Genomic DNA, 14,629 nt, shown 5'->3' with positions numbered 1-14,629 from the left:
TGGTATTCAGCCAGAAAGCAACAACAGCAACAGTAACAACAACCAAAAAAAAAACACAAACAAGCAAACAAAAAAAAAGACCCCTCACTGTGGGCATACAGACTGGATAAAAAACCAGTGGAGCTGTGCAATTACAGGAGGTTATTTAACCCAGAGGGAAAATATGTTTTCTTTGTTGATTAAGTTCTTTCCAAAAAAAAAAAAAAAAAAAAGGCAAGCAAGCAAGCAATGCAGCTACCAGAGCTAAGGTAGTAAGTCAGAGCAAATAATGTATTTCTCCTGTTCAGGAATGATCTCCCAGCTGTTTACAGTTTTCCACAAGCTATTGCTAGTATAAAATATTCTCCCAGTATTTTCTACAAATAATTTTTGGACAACAGATAGTTTCTCAAAAAAAATAATCTTGAGGTCTCAGAATGCCCAAGCTTTACATCACCGTTTCTGCTTTGGTTCTGAATGGGCTTGTAATGAGAAAGCTGGAGTGAATTGATGATGTTTTAGCATTTCAAAATCATTACCTTCCCATATCCAGTTATTCCCAGAGATATTCTGGACAGTATGTGTGTGTGGTTTGTCAAGGCTTTACCTTTATTTAGCCTGGACAAGGTTTTGAGGAAGGCATCATCCTGGACCCGTTTCCCCCTGTCACTGTTCCATGCCCCTTCCAAACATCATCACATACAACACAGAGAAAAGGAGTCATAATCACTGTGTGGAAAAGAAAGCTCAAGAACACACTGAGGATCCCAGTGCTGTGATACTGATGCCTCAGCTGTTGAGTGCCGAAGCCATGAATAAAAAAAGGAACCTGATGTAAATGAGGCGTTCAGTGCATGCTCATCTATTCTTGCCTAATGCAGCCCGCCAGACGATTTCTAAATTGCTGCAGAGAGAGAAATGTTCAGAGAGGGCTTGATCCCACCCAGGGCATTTAAAGAGGGGTAAAATCCATTGATTTCTGGAAGTGAAGCAAAGGAACAAAGTTCATCTGCTTAGCTTAGGCTAGACACCTAGTCGCAGGTAATTAGCTTCAAGGGGTATTGAATCTGCCTGCAGGAGAGGTCCTTACAACAGACAGAGCCGGACACTGAACTTACAGCTTCTGGGGCTGGAACGATCAGCACTGGAGGCTTGTAAGAAATTAGAAACCTGGCTGATCCTGGCTTGAGGCAGATGACCTCTGAAGGCCCCTTCAAGCCCTGCTCTCCATACCTGAATTTCATCAGAAATCTGTAAACCAGATTCTGCTAAGGTTATTCTAAAATCACACTGGAAAAAGCTGTGTGTTGCATATTTTTGGCTGCCTTTTAACACTAGAGAGGAACTAGCCACAGGAAACAAATGTTCACCAGAGAAGTCCATTCTTTACAGGTCACAACTTAGGAAACACTGCTTTATGCTGCTCTCAGAAGCAACCCAGAAGAGAAATGAGGCAATTAAGTTATCACATCAACAAATACCAACAGAAGAGGCTTGCATGTGTCAAAGAAATCTCCTGCAGTTCTTTACATGGCTGGGAAAAACGTGTTCGGATGAATGACAAAAGCCCTTTGTGCTCCACCTGCAGCATCAGCAGTGCCCACTGCCGCTTGGCGTCTCAGCGGGGAAGTGTGCAGGCGACATATCACATCCCAGATGTCAAGGTGCATCTGCATGAATTCCTAAAATGACATGTGTTCTTTAGCCCAGAGCTTGGCTTCAGGCTAAGAGCTAAATTTGATGTTCTCTGAGGCTAAAACTTCTTCAAAAACTATTCTAGCTTAATTAGGGAAGGGAAAATTTGGCTGCATATTCTGTAAAGGGAGATTGGCTTGGGGAATGGTATGAAAGTCGTGGTTTTTTGCAAGAGCAAAGAGAAAGAACAGGCTCATTTCTAAAAGCGCTGCACCTAAGAACTTCAGAAAAGCACAGAACTTCACTGAAATGTAATGAAAGGCACTGCCTAAAAGCAGAACATCTCCTTTGGCTCAGCATATCCTCTCCCAGAGGCACCACATCATTCCTGCTGCTCGCAAAACAGCTTCTGTCTCCTTTTAATAGTTTTATTTTTAGACTTCTCTCATATTTAATTCTCTCACTTTCCTTATGTAAGGTTCTTGGAAGGGCTGCAGTGTCAAACAATAATTACATCAGAGAAAATTTAGAATCCACAGTGTTGAAACAAGTCTCTGCTCTTGACAAGTGAATGAATGTAGGAAGTGAGGGGAGGCAGTTTTATCAAGGAGAGCACCCAGCCAGCAGTGTAACAGCATCTCTCGTGGGCTAGGGACATCCACCTCCAGAAGTCGGCAATCTCAGCTCGGAGCACATCAGTACATGCCTGGAATTCACCTGGCCTGAGACCTGGATGCACATTCATGCAGTGCTACCAGCACATACATGCCTCTCCCCATGCACAACCTCGAGGCAGGATTAAAATACAGATTTGCCATCCTTTTAACAACCCTGGATCAGCTAAATTGCACATGCCTATAGCCTTAGCTTCACCTCAGCTAAGGAACAAGCATTTCCCAGTGCCAAGGTGCACCACTGTGCCTCCTGTTTGTCCACGTACAGCAGAAGTGGGAGAAGACACAGATCTATCCACTTCCCCCAGCCTGTGTTTCTGAAGATATGGGTACCTACCCAAATCTGGGTTCTAATACCTTTATAAATTACATCACCACCACCCCATATGTGCTACATATCTGCTGGCAATTAAATTGTGTTACAACTCAGCCCAATAAAACACTGAATCTTGGATATGCCAATATTGCCTCTGCCAGGGCTTTAAAGGAAGCCCATGGAGACAGTCTGCAAGTTCTGGCTTGCATTTTACAAGTAACCAGAGAAGGGTGAATTTGATCCTCCATCCATGGAGGAAATTAGTGATGAAAGAGCTATGGGCAAAGAAAAAGCTAGGGAAAGACCAGGAAAAAAGTTTTCCTTCTCCAAGAGAGCATGAACTACCTCGCAGAGAACTCCAAGTAGGCTCCATATAGAAATACTGACAGGTATCAGTGGGCCTATCTGTCATGCAATGTCTAAAATCAGGTTGTGGCGAAGAGTAGGTGTACAGAGTGAGCTCACACATACTATGTACAAGTTTTCTAGGGATAACATGTTTATAGCATATATATAAATATATATATATATATTTTCCATATGGGTTCCCAGCTGGACTTCTTTGATGTCTTGGAAGACCAACTTGCTAAAATCATCGATGACAAAATCAGGATTCTCCTAATTAGATGTAACCTTTGAAGAGAACTGTTGAAAGCCGAGAGCTCACCCACTTTTGTGAGCTTACCACTGCCTGACAGGAGGCCACCTGGACATTTGTATTTTCATTTGTTTCCTTTTATCTCATGTTAGAAATACCCAGGTGAAGGAAAAAGGCTCACAGAAAAGGAGGAGGAGGACATACCCGTGAAATCTATGCCTGTCATTCCACACCTTCAGTTCCAGCAACAGTCCTCTCCAGCATTTGAGACACTTCGTGTTGCTTTTTTCTGCTTTACCTTGTGCCCACAACGGCAGCTCCTGTCCCCTGCAGTCCTTCTCTCCTCCTGCTGAGCAGAGCCTCTGAGGGCCCAGGCTGCCAGAAGAGTTTACAGCATGAGCAAGCTATCCCAAGGTGTATGGTAGGTGGCTCCCTGGGAAAACTGAAAACAAAAGCCAAAGTTGAAAAAAAAAAGTTAAAAATAAATAAATAAATAAATAAATAAGCTTCAAATTTCCTCTATTTCTCTTCAACTAATAATTTTTTATTTTTTTTTACACTCGGTTTTCGATAGAGCCACAGTCAACAGGTACTAAGGCCTCTGAAGTCATGTGGGCTTCAAGCACTTATCTCCCATAGCCCCCTTCAAAACTCCCGATCATAAACAACAAAAAGACAAACTCTAGCATATTTTGCTCATTCATCTGCCTTCTTTATTTGTGTGTGTGTGTGTGTGTGTTTGGTTTTGTGTGTGTGTTTTGTTTTGCTGGTTTTTTTTTTTTTTTTTTTAAAGTAACATATAGTCTTTCCTCTGGGATTCAAAGCCTGATTTTTAATAATTACACAAAATAAACCATGTGGGTATTTTTATGATCTGCTTTAAATGTAGAGTTTTGAAAAGTAGACAATGAAATTATTATTATTTTGTTTCACAGCAGTTCTAAAACACAGGGGAAAAAGACACTATTATTTGTTTATTTGGCTTTCAATTGCTGTGACAAAGCAAATAACAGCTCTGGTCTTGGTCCACAATGGAGCTAATTGGTAACACCTCAAATTGTATGTCCTAAAAACTCCTAATTAGCAGCTAAGCACAGGATGAACTAGGTAGCATTGGCTCCTTTGTGCTCTAAAAGACCTGTGCATTCAGAGCAGACAGCTGGACTGAAGGTCCCAAAGCCTCTGATTTAATTTTTATAGAGGCAAGAAGTGATGTGTGCATGTGGGTGCATGTCATTTCTTGTTCTGTGTTGGTACAGCAGCTAGCAGGGTGGGGATGGGGTCCCTAATGCATTCCTTAGAAAACTGGTACCCAATCTAAAGGCAATAGATGGTATTTTCCAGAAGACTTCTGCTGGCACCACAGCAGGCCCTAGGTCAGGGTCCATGGGCAAAGTTCACTGTTGATATCCCAGTGTAACTTCAGAGCTCCCAAGGAGGTTCCTTCTCTGCCCTCTTTCGTTTAACACCCAAGCCCCTCACACCACAGGAAGGTGCTCAGAGCACCGTGGGGAGAAATGATCCAGATTCCAACAGCAAAGGGGCTGGGAAAGAGAAGGCAGAAGCCTTGACAAGCTTCTTGGGAAGACCTCTTCTATAAAAAGGGGGTCACTGTGAGAGTGCTGAAAATTACACACCCAGGCCAGCCATTTACACACCCACTGAGTCTTTGCTTAGCACATGCCTGCAGCACGAGGCCATGGCAGGACAGGCCCCTTGTTGCTGGCGATCAACATCTTTGCCATGAAAGGAGAAGACAGATAATTCACAAAGGCAGCAGCTGTGTTTCACTCCCAGGCAGCATCTGGGACACCTAAGGCTGGCTGGTAAAAGCAGGATGCAGTCAGACTAACACTCAAAAAGTCAGAAAGGACTGCTGGGTGCAGCAGCAGAAGTAAAGACAGTTGCCATCAGTGTCCAAATGGATGTGGGATGCAGGGAACTGGTGACACACTGCTCAGTCTGTCAGCAATGATGCAGCCCCATCCCAGGGATGGGAACACATCGGTCCTGTACCAGACTGATGGAGAAAGACAGGACATGCCCCCCCTGAGCAAAAGCTTTGTTAAAGTGCCTTCCCTCCAGCTCCCTCCTGCAGCAGGTGAGCCACAGCCGGTGCCATAAGGCCAGCAAGTGTTTAACAAAAGCCCTTCTTCGGGCACACTCTGCTCTGCTGTTTGCACGGCTGTGCGAGGCAGATTGCTGGCTCTTATTAGCTAAATAAACAAGCAGCAAAAGTTGAGCGAGATGGAAACACATACACAGCTTGTCTGTAAATAGAGACAAACGCCTCCATCGCATGGTTGCACCCAGCTGTCTGGCTGTTACCTGCTTAAATGGCTTTAATTTCACATTAAGGTCAATGCAGCCGTAGCTTCTCCTCCAGGATGGAAAACCTGGCTAATGAAACGCTCAGGTTCGTATTGAGCCCAGCTCAACCTGCCAGCCGAGCATCGCGAGGAGCTGAGCCTTTCCTCCCCACCGTGGGTCCCAGCCTGGGTGCTGGGTGTCGGGATGCACGGGGAGAGCATCTGGCACTTGCCAGGCAGATGTTCCCACTGGAATTGCTGACCATCTCCAAGTTGCAGGCAGGGCACTCTCTGCTCCCAGTCCCATGCTGCAAGGAGAGCAGAGAGCCCTCCCTCTGCCCCAGCCCTGCCAGGGCTCTGCTCTTTCTGCGGGGCTGCCCTGTGCTGGTTCCACTTTTAGTGAAAATTATTTATTCAGCTTAAATGTCTCTCCTCTCTGCCATTTACACAGGCCTGCCTTTCCTCTGGGAGTATACATGGGATGAGTAAACTGTCTTTATATATAGTCTGAGGGGGTTGGCTTTAATTCTCATTTATTACTCTTCTATTTCTTTTAACTTCTCCTTCCCAAAGAATCGAGTTCCTGACCAAGTTTTGATGCAGTCCGTGAGGGTGACAGACACGGTTTTGCTATGATCACTAGTGCGTAGGAAGCCATTTGTCTCAAACCACATCCTCCATGCTACTGAAGGCAAAATCGAAAAAAAACTTGTCTTGCATGCCTTCGAAGAAACTGTTCCGAGGATAATTTAAAGTATTGAGACATTGATTCACTAAACATCGTTGGCCTCCTTATATGTGGGCACTCAAAGTCGCCCATTATTGGTGATTTATTAGCGGTAGACATCTCTTTGATCTTCTCCAACACTGCACACTCAATATCCCCCTCCCAGGAGGCAGCTGGGAGGACAGCCCTACCAAGACACCCGCATTATTATGACTTACGGGTTGTGCCTGTGGGATCATCTCCACGCAGGCACCGCATCTCCCTGGATTCAGGGGAATCTTCCTGAGCCCTACGATATATGCAAAAACAGAAGTTCCTCTTGGATTGAAAAATTATGATACCAGCACCTCTAAATTGCTTTTAGCGGCTTTCTGTGCTGCCTCTGGCTCAGAAGTGCTTAGTTTGCTGACAGAAATCATAGGCTCATACACACTTGAGATGGAGAAGCCCTGCTGGGTTCAGCTAGTCCATTTCTCCTACCAAGGAAGGAATATTCCCAGCAATCTGTTTTCCCTGCTACTTTGTCTTGTCTATTTTTAAACATCCCATGTAGCAGAAATACATTTAGATTGTCAGGATTTCAGAGCCAAGTTAGCTGTGGAAGTACCAGCTGTAGCCTAACCTGCTTTGTCTGGTGGCAGCAGCTAAATTGCTCTCTGCTGCCTTTGAAGTCAATGGAAAAAGTCTTATTGGCTTCTCTGGGAGCATTCCCGGGCCTTTGGTACGGATGATTAGAGCAAATAGCTACAGAGCACTGATAAGCCATTCTTACACTATCACTTTCCAGGCCATAACTGCATTTTAATAGGCAAGAAATTGTCTCAGCAGCAGTCAGGGGGCAATAATAGCAAAGCCATGTGGAGCACATGGCAAACCAGGTCTGTGCAGAAGTGGCTTCTGCCATGACCACACAAAATTACATCCACAAGCCCAAGCATATTTGGTGTGAGCTGAGGGGAATCGGTAGAGGCAGTCCCTTTGGTGCCTCCTCCAAATATAAAACCTACCAGAGGAATAAAAAAAATAAAATAAAAAAAAAAAAAAAAAAAAAAAAAACACCGACGGGCTGTTGAATCATAGAATTTAAGTTACCATTCAAACCTCAACCCATCCTCTGCAGGGGACAGCTGCCCCGCGAGATGGAGCCATGGCAGTGACACAGCAGCCAGGCGAAATTCAGCCCTTTGCTTTCTCTTTCCATGTCAGTAACAATGGCAGGTAGTGGGAGCTGGGATTGGATTTAATTTAGAAGTTGTGCTCTGCCGGGACAGTTTCCTGTGCCTCCACATTTCCTGTCTGGAAGTTCTCCCAAAAGGATGAATTAACCAATATATGACCTGTATGGGAAATGCACTTTATTGAAGCTATTTTTCTAGGGTGGAGCTGAACAGCTGTTTAACAGCGCATAGCTGCGCTACATGAGAGACAGTAAAAATACTGAAATGAACAGTATTCGGGTAAAACTGGGCTGCGAGGAGGCAGAAGGTAATTATCTCCCTGTAATTTTTGCCTGTACACGGAGGGTAGAGGCTTTGTGTGACAAAGCGTGCCAGCATGGGGTACCGCAGCACGACAGCAAGCACGGGGAAGGGGACCTTGGCTTTACCTCCCTCAGATCACCTTCCTCTGCCATAAACATGGGGAGACTAACACCAGCCCTGCAAGGAAAGCCCATGCACTGAAGCTACACAGGAGTAGAAACTGCTCAGCTAACCACCTGTGTACCACTGTGACAGCAAAAAGCAACGCAGCCCTGGTATCACTGCGGGGACAGCCAAGCCCAGTATGAAGCACAGCTCAACCTGCTTTTTTATACAAGGCTTCAGCAATCAATAGCAGCAGTAAGTGTCACAGAAGCAGTGCTGCAGGTACTTCACGGCAAGGTTACAGCATTTGGGGTGTGTGCACGGAGCTAGCTGCTGCTGCAAGCCGGCACTGCTCTTGGTGGAGCATGGCCACCACTGCTCAGGGGCTGAAGGAGCATCTCCAGGTGGCAGCAACCCCAAGGCGAGAGCCGGTGGCTCCCATGGGAGCACCTAGCCTCTCTGCCCAGGAGCCTCAGGAAAGCTCCTGCTTTCCATTCCCCTCTCGTCCTCTTCCCCTGTGGCAGCTTAGCAGCGCAATTACGTTACCGCAGATTTACATCAGGGCTGGAGAGATGAGAATCCGAACAGAAGCTTTAAAAGCCCCCCCCTCCTTTTTTTTTAAAGCCTGACATAAAACGCCAGCCAGATTTACCATGAGTTTCCTGTGTGCACGCATGAGTTATACACACAGTAAGTGTCCCGTCATCATGAATTCTGCCAGTGTGCTCCTTTTAACGGCACTGATCATAGGGAATTCATTTGGTCTTCATATAGCTGTCACCTGTATTACCAGAGCGATTTCATTCTAATTTAGCATTGCTTAATGGTGAAGATAAAGTTAAGTGTTAGCCATGTGGGTTTTTTCTTGGCTTCTCTGTCTCTCTCTGACACAGCAAGAGTGCGACTGCAGGGTGTTTTATGACCAATAATTCAAAAGAGCAGGGAAAAGAAGGAGCAGCAAATATCAACTGCTTGTCAATCATCCACAGTCTTTCAGCTTAAATGGTTATACCTGGACCTCTGATCTTTTCTGCTGCTGCCTCTGATCCCCCTGTTTGTTTGGAGTTCTTTAGGTACTGCAACCATCAAAAACACATTTTTTAAAGGTTCAGGTCTAGGAAACCTGCTGTGGATACCCACAGTCACAGAAAAAAAACGTGATTGTGATATAGAAAACTATACCTAATGGCTGCAGTGTAGCAGCCAAATTGCAGCCAGCCTGGCTGGGTGGCAATGAGGGGGTACCCTACAAGCAGGCTGAATGCACGAAAACCTTGTGGGGAAACAGAGTATTTTTAGAGCATCGGTTATAGAGCAACAAGTGGTTTGTCTTCCCAAGGCCCTGTGCCTCCTCCCTTCTCACCCAGCTTGGAAAGGTAATCATTCTGCATATATCACTAGCTTGTTTAAACTGGAGATGAAAAGCTACAAAAGTACAACTTAATTGAACCCTGTATTGTGTTATTACAAATGCTGCCGACCTCACTTGCAGTCCATTATCAGAGGGTTCTGCTGAATGCTTTAATTAAAGACAATAAGGCTAATAAAAAGGCATCATTTTCCTGTCTCTAGCGCTGCTGGAGAGTTGGGGCTGATGAGATTATTTCCCTCTAATGCTCTTCTGTTGTTGTTGTTTTTAAATCTTTTTCTCCCCATGGTTTGTAAATACTGTCTGAACCTGAATAGTACAAGATTCATTAAGAACAAAAAAAAAAAAAAAAAATCAGTTTTGTTTCTAAAATGCTTGCTAATACTTGCTGAGCAGAGCCCCTCTTCCAGATGATCCCTGGTGCCTTACCCCACCCCTCGCTGCATTTTTCTTTCAGATCCAGTCCCAGCAAAAGAAAAAGCTTCCCTGCATAGGCATGGGCACACACACCGCCTGGCCCGAGGATGCTCCTGCATGTGGTCCCTGCCTGCAGCCCTCCGACCTGCAGGGAGGACGGTGTGGTGCTGGTGCTGCTTGCCAGCAGGCAGGATCTAGCCTGGAGTAAGTAATGCATATATAATTGCATCCCTATAGTTAACATTTTGCTTACTGGTGGCCCATACGTGGCATCTCTATCTGCTTTCATTCTGGTATTAGTGACACCAAACCAGCAGTGTTTCCAAAGCCAAGGCAGCTGCACTGGGCACCTCTCTCCAGCTTTAGTCTGATGAGGCAGAATGGTGCTGGGGATGGTCTGTAGCTCTGGATGCACACCATCCCCTGGCTGCATCCCTCTGCCTCCAAGGACATCAGCGTGGGCTGGATCTCAACCTCCCCATGCAGACGTTGGCGCCTGGTGATTACCAAAATCAGGGGAAAGGGGTGCAGAAAGGGGAACAGGAATTCAGGCGGTGCTCATTGCGGGGTACACGCAGCCCCTGGCACACAGGCTGAGCCCAACATCTCGTCACACTCTGCCCACGGAACAGTTAAAACCTCACTAACAATCCAGACCATATCTGAACAAGAGACCTAATGGCAATTGGCGTTGTAGCCCTGCTGTGAAGAAGCCAAACCATCTAGTCCTACTGTGATTAAAAACTCCTTCTTGGACAAGGGAACAGGCAGCCAGACGCTAAGCAACTGAACTTTGCCCCTGCAAGGAGGAGAGCAAAGCACTAACCACTGAGCCAGCCCAGTTTGCCAAGACTTTTATAGGGAAGGAACTTTTACAATTAAATACAGCAAAAGGTTCCTTCCACTGCGAGCCTCTGAACACAGGTTGAAAGAAGCAGAGTCGAACGTGGAAGCCAAGTTTAAAAAAAAATATCTTGATCTGAAGGTTGTAGGCTCAAAGTAGCTAGAAACCCCATCAAGTGACTGAATGGGAACAGCAAGAGGCGGGCAAAGACCACAACTCCTCCCCGGGTAAAGGATGAAGCTGTAATGGGGAGCAAACTGACCTAGTTACATATTTCTTCTCCACTCTCCCTCTCTCGCTGCTGCACTTGCCTGGCTGGGATGTTGCACAGCAAATTGCAAATAAAGTTTCTGCCATCCATGGCGAGCAAAGGGGAAATTGGGAGCTCTGTGGACGTGGGCATCTCAAGCAGCACCATCTCAGCCATGTCTTTAGAGGCATGGACATGTCATACACGAAGTGCTGCTGAGACCCTTAACTGGGACAGAGCTGGGCACAGGGAGGACAGGGAACAGTGCCATTCCCTCACCGAGTGCCAGGCCACAGCCAGCAGCCCTCTGACAGCCCTTACTTCATTCCCAGCTACACACTAGTGCTAATGGAGGGCAGCAAGAACAACTTTCCAGCCTCTGTGAGTCCCTGCTTCTCTCTGCACCCTTGAAAAACCAGTCCCAAAAACACGCTTGGATTTCCCAACATGTGGCAGAGCTTGTCTGGGTGTGGCACACAAACTGGTAGAAACCCACCATGCCCTCACTGTAGACATGGAAAATCCATGTTTTTTGTGGGCTTTGGTCCCATTTGTACCCCAGATGGCCAAGGCAAACCATGAACACCAACCCAGAGAGTCTCTGAAGGCCAGGAGGTTTCCAGGAGGTTTGGAGAAATAACCAAGATCTGGATCCCTGCTTCCCCTCAGATCTCCAAAGCATCCACCACCGCTGCACACTTACAGAACCAATAACCTTAAACCACAACCCAGCCAGCTGAGAGGAGGTGCAGGAGAGGCTTTGCTCTTGATGAGCAATTAGATAATGGAGCAGCTGCCAGGAGAGGCAAGAGAGACTACCAAGGGAAACATTTCCAAAAGATGAGCAAACCCTTTGGGAAACACCATTTTTTTGGAAGAATCGATGCAAACTGTAGGAGTTTTAATGACTTATGGGGAGTCTCCAGTCTATAACTTCTAATTAGAAATGAAGGGAGAAGAACACTGAAACCTCCAAAAGTTTCCACCACACACACACACACACAAAAAAAAAAAAAAAACAAAAAAAAAAAAAAAAACTGCTAATGCTTCTTCAGTGCTCCTAAATGAAAAAAATGTTTTGTCAGGGGGAGAATTGGGGGTACCTGTGAGGAAATTCACTCTGTCAGTCATGGCTACCTGTCCACCTGAGATGAGGGATCTCCAGAAAAGGAGTGGCACAGATGCTGAGAGAGATGCTAAGTAAATATAAAGCCAGGCTGAGTATCTTTAATAAACGATTGCTGTGACTCCATTTTTTGGCATCACTCACTCCCTTATAGCCCTGATTCTCCCTCATCAGCATTCTCAGAAGAAGGTAAAAGAAGGGGTTCACCTGTCTGTTGTGGATTTATTGTTCTGGACTAGCTGTGGTGATTCTGGCTCTTGTGGACAACATGGTACAGGAGTACAGGATTTTTTCCAAGCCACCAAGTAAACATTGCTGTCTGGGATGTATTTTTTCCACACCTCAGCCGTTCAGAACAGTTTACACTTCAAGAGGACTTTCCAGATGCATAGCCCCGGTCCAGCCCCCTCTCCCTTCCCTTGCACGGCCCAGCTGCGTTCCACACCCCAGAACACTCACAGCAATGCCGCACTCAGGTTCTGCAGGACTCCAGGAAGACTCCTTGGGAAACAATGAAATTCAACTTCGCACAAGCAAGGCGTGAAAACTCCAGGTTTCCTCATCCAAAAAAACCTCCGTGCAAACATCGGTGCTCACCCCTCCCAATCTAGACAATTATACCTGAAAAAAAAAAAAAAAAAAAAAAAAAAAAAGGCAAAAATATTGATCAGTGACACCCCCAGCACTAAGATTCAGGCCCTTTTTAGAGGGGCACGTTCCTGCCCATGCATCCATCAGCACACACGTGGGGCAGTGCCCTGCAGGGTGGAAGGGGCTGCTGGAGGAGCGCGTCCCAGTGCCCGGTTTGGCTTGCAGGGGACATGGGGAGAGCGGCAGCCTTACAGCTGGGGCCAGCACAATGGGCTGTCACGCTCATCAAGCGGGAGGGTAATTAGGGAGCACTTCTTCAAACACAGCTGCCTGCGCTATTCGAAAGCTGCCACGTGCTTGCCATGAATAGGGAACGCTGCGGCCCACCAGCACGGAAGCTGCTGGTGAAAACCCCCTTCCCTCGCCACGGCCCCAGGGGAAAGCTTCGGAGCCAGTGTCCATGTCAGAGAGGTCAGTGGTCAGTCACTATTTTCCATCCTTCCCGACCTGCAATTTGCTCCGCGAGCAACTTGAACAGAAGGGAAAGAGTAGGTCATTGGAGATGTGTCCTCAGGAAGACAGAAAGCCATTACACGTATTAATAACCGTGACAATCGTCGCTGCGTGAGGCTGCGTGTTTATGAGAATGGACCCTTTTGTGAGAGCGACAAAACAATGCTGGGTGAATACGAGATTCGATAGGTGGACCAAGGGATGCGGAAAAGGAAAAGAGAATGACACAAGTTGGGACTTGAGGAAAATCTCAGCTTTGGGGGGGAGGAAGAAAAATAAAACAACATTCAGCCTGGGGCAGCTGGAAATAACTCATTCAACCCTGAAAGAAACACTGTTCAAACTGAATTATTTAACCCTTTATATTATTCTAAAAAATCAGTCCGTTTTTGCACTCTAAGACTAACAGACTATGACAAAATGGAAGGTTAACGTCCAGAGATTTTGTCTCAGAAAGTTTCAACTGGCTAAGCAAGGATACATCCCACCATGAAATCTGTGCGCCAGCCCTTCCAGCCTGCCTCAGCCCCCTCCCTGCTTCGCTTCACCACTGACACTCACTGACTGCAATTCGCGAGCAGTTTCCATCCTCCTGCAACTCCACTAATTGGCAATTTTACCGTGCACTACACCTATTTCACCCATGTCTGGAGGAATAGAACTTTTCTGTTCTTCCCACTCCCTTCTCTCCCTCTCTGCCCCTCCTACTCTCCAGTCCCCCACATCCGCCTTTCTGCTCAGGAGCCCTTCTCATCATTTCCCCACACGCTTACAAACGAGCTCCTTTCGCACCTATAGCATCTGTACAGTCTGACCAGCTTCCTCAGTATCTTTGCATATGTACAAACTCAATAAACAATGCAAATGAGCCACTGCCTAATTATTTTCTCAGCTTGTGGTGCGAGGAGCCATTTGGAGCGAGGACCCGGGGAGGTGAGGGGCAGTGCCGCTGCTCCCCCTGCCTCCCACCAACCCACCCTCCAGCTTCCCAGCAAAGACTCACTTTGCAAAATTTAATTACTCTGCTAACTTGTCCCATATGCTCTGTGGCAGGCAGGCAAGGCTTTAATTACATCTGCACTGGAGATGCCGGGAACCCCTGATTCTCCATCTACCAGGGACCCAGCGTAGCACCCAGGAGGACGCGGGTGCTGCCAGAGCCATCGTGGTGCCTGAGCATCTGGCGTTCAGTAATATCCTCTTTGTCCTCCTCCCACCCCTCCACGCACATCAACAGCTAACAGTGGGACTGCAGCTGAGGGAGGACTCTAGTCTTTAGAGGAGAGCAAATCCTCCCTCTCTCAGAAAGTGCTGACCAGTATTGCAACCGAACTGATTAACAATCATTAATAATCCGAAAGCCCTTCCATGCTCATCAGTATGGCACTTGAGACATCATTCCTCAGCTGGGCACAGGAGGACAAAACCCATTCCCAGATGGCCTTTCTCTCCCCTCCAGCCTCCCAGCATCAGCACCCTGTCGGTTGGTTTCTCCCCACCTTCTCCCACCCCATTTTACTTCTCATTTCACAGCTGCTTCTGCGATTGCTGATTCCATAGCCATCAGGTGTTTCGAGGCAGCAGGCAGTCAAAACTGTTTGGGGGCACAATACATCAGGCAGCAGACAAGGAGCAGGCAGGAATTTGTTTGACATGACATTGTTATGCAAAGATGCTCATGGTACCCAAGGTGCT

The 14,629-nt window shown here is 46.6% G+C and overlaps 1 long non-coding RNA gene across 2 annotated transcripts in view; it reads right to left on the bottom strand.

The window, feature by feature from the left end:
* The window catches only part of LOC118173141, a 29,939-nt gene extending 15,850 nt beyond the window's left edge, over window positions 1–14,089 (bottom strand). For both annotated transcript variants that reach the window (XR_004754035.1, XR_004754036.1), the window contains exons 1-3: window positions 13,938–14,089; window positions 12,290–12,451; window positions 3,407–3,644 (exon numbers count right to left, since the gene is read on the bottom strand). This is a non-coding gene — a long non-coding RNA (uncharacterized LOC118173141). The remainder of the gene's footprint in view (window positions 1–3,406; window positions 3,645–12,289; window positions 12,452–13,937) is intronic.
* Between the last annotated feature and the right edge of the window lie 540 nt (window positions 14,090–14,629).

Source organism: Oxyura jamaicensis, chromosome 12, assembly GCF_011077185.1.
Source record: "Oxyura jamaicensis isolate SHBP4307 breed ruddy duck chromosome 12, BPBGC_Ojam_1.0, whole genome shotgun sequence".
Taxonomy (NCBI): domain Eukaryota; kingdom Metazoa; phylum Chordata; class Aves; order Anseriformes; family Anatidae; genus Oxyura; species Oxyura jamaicensis.
This window is presented reverse-complemented; position numbering and strand designations above follow the sequence as displayed.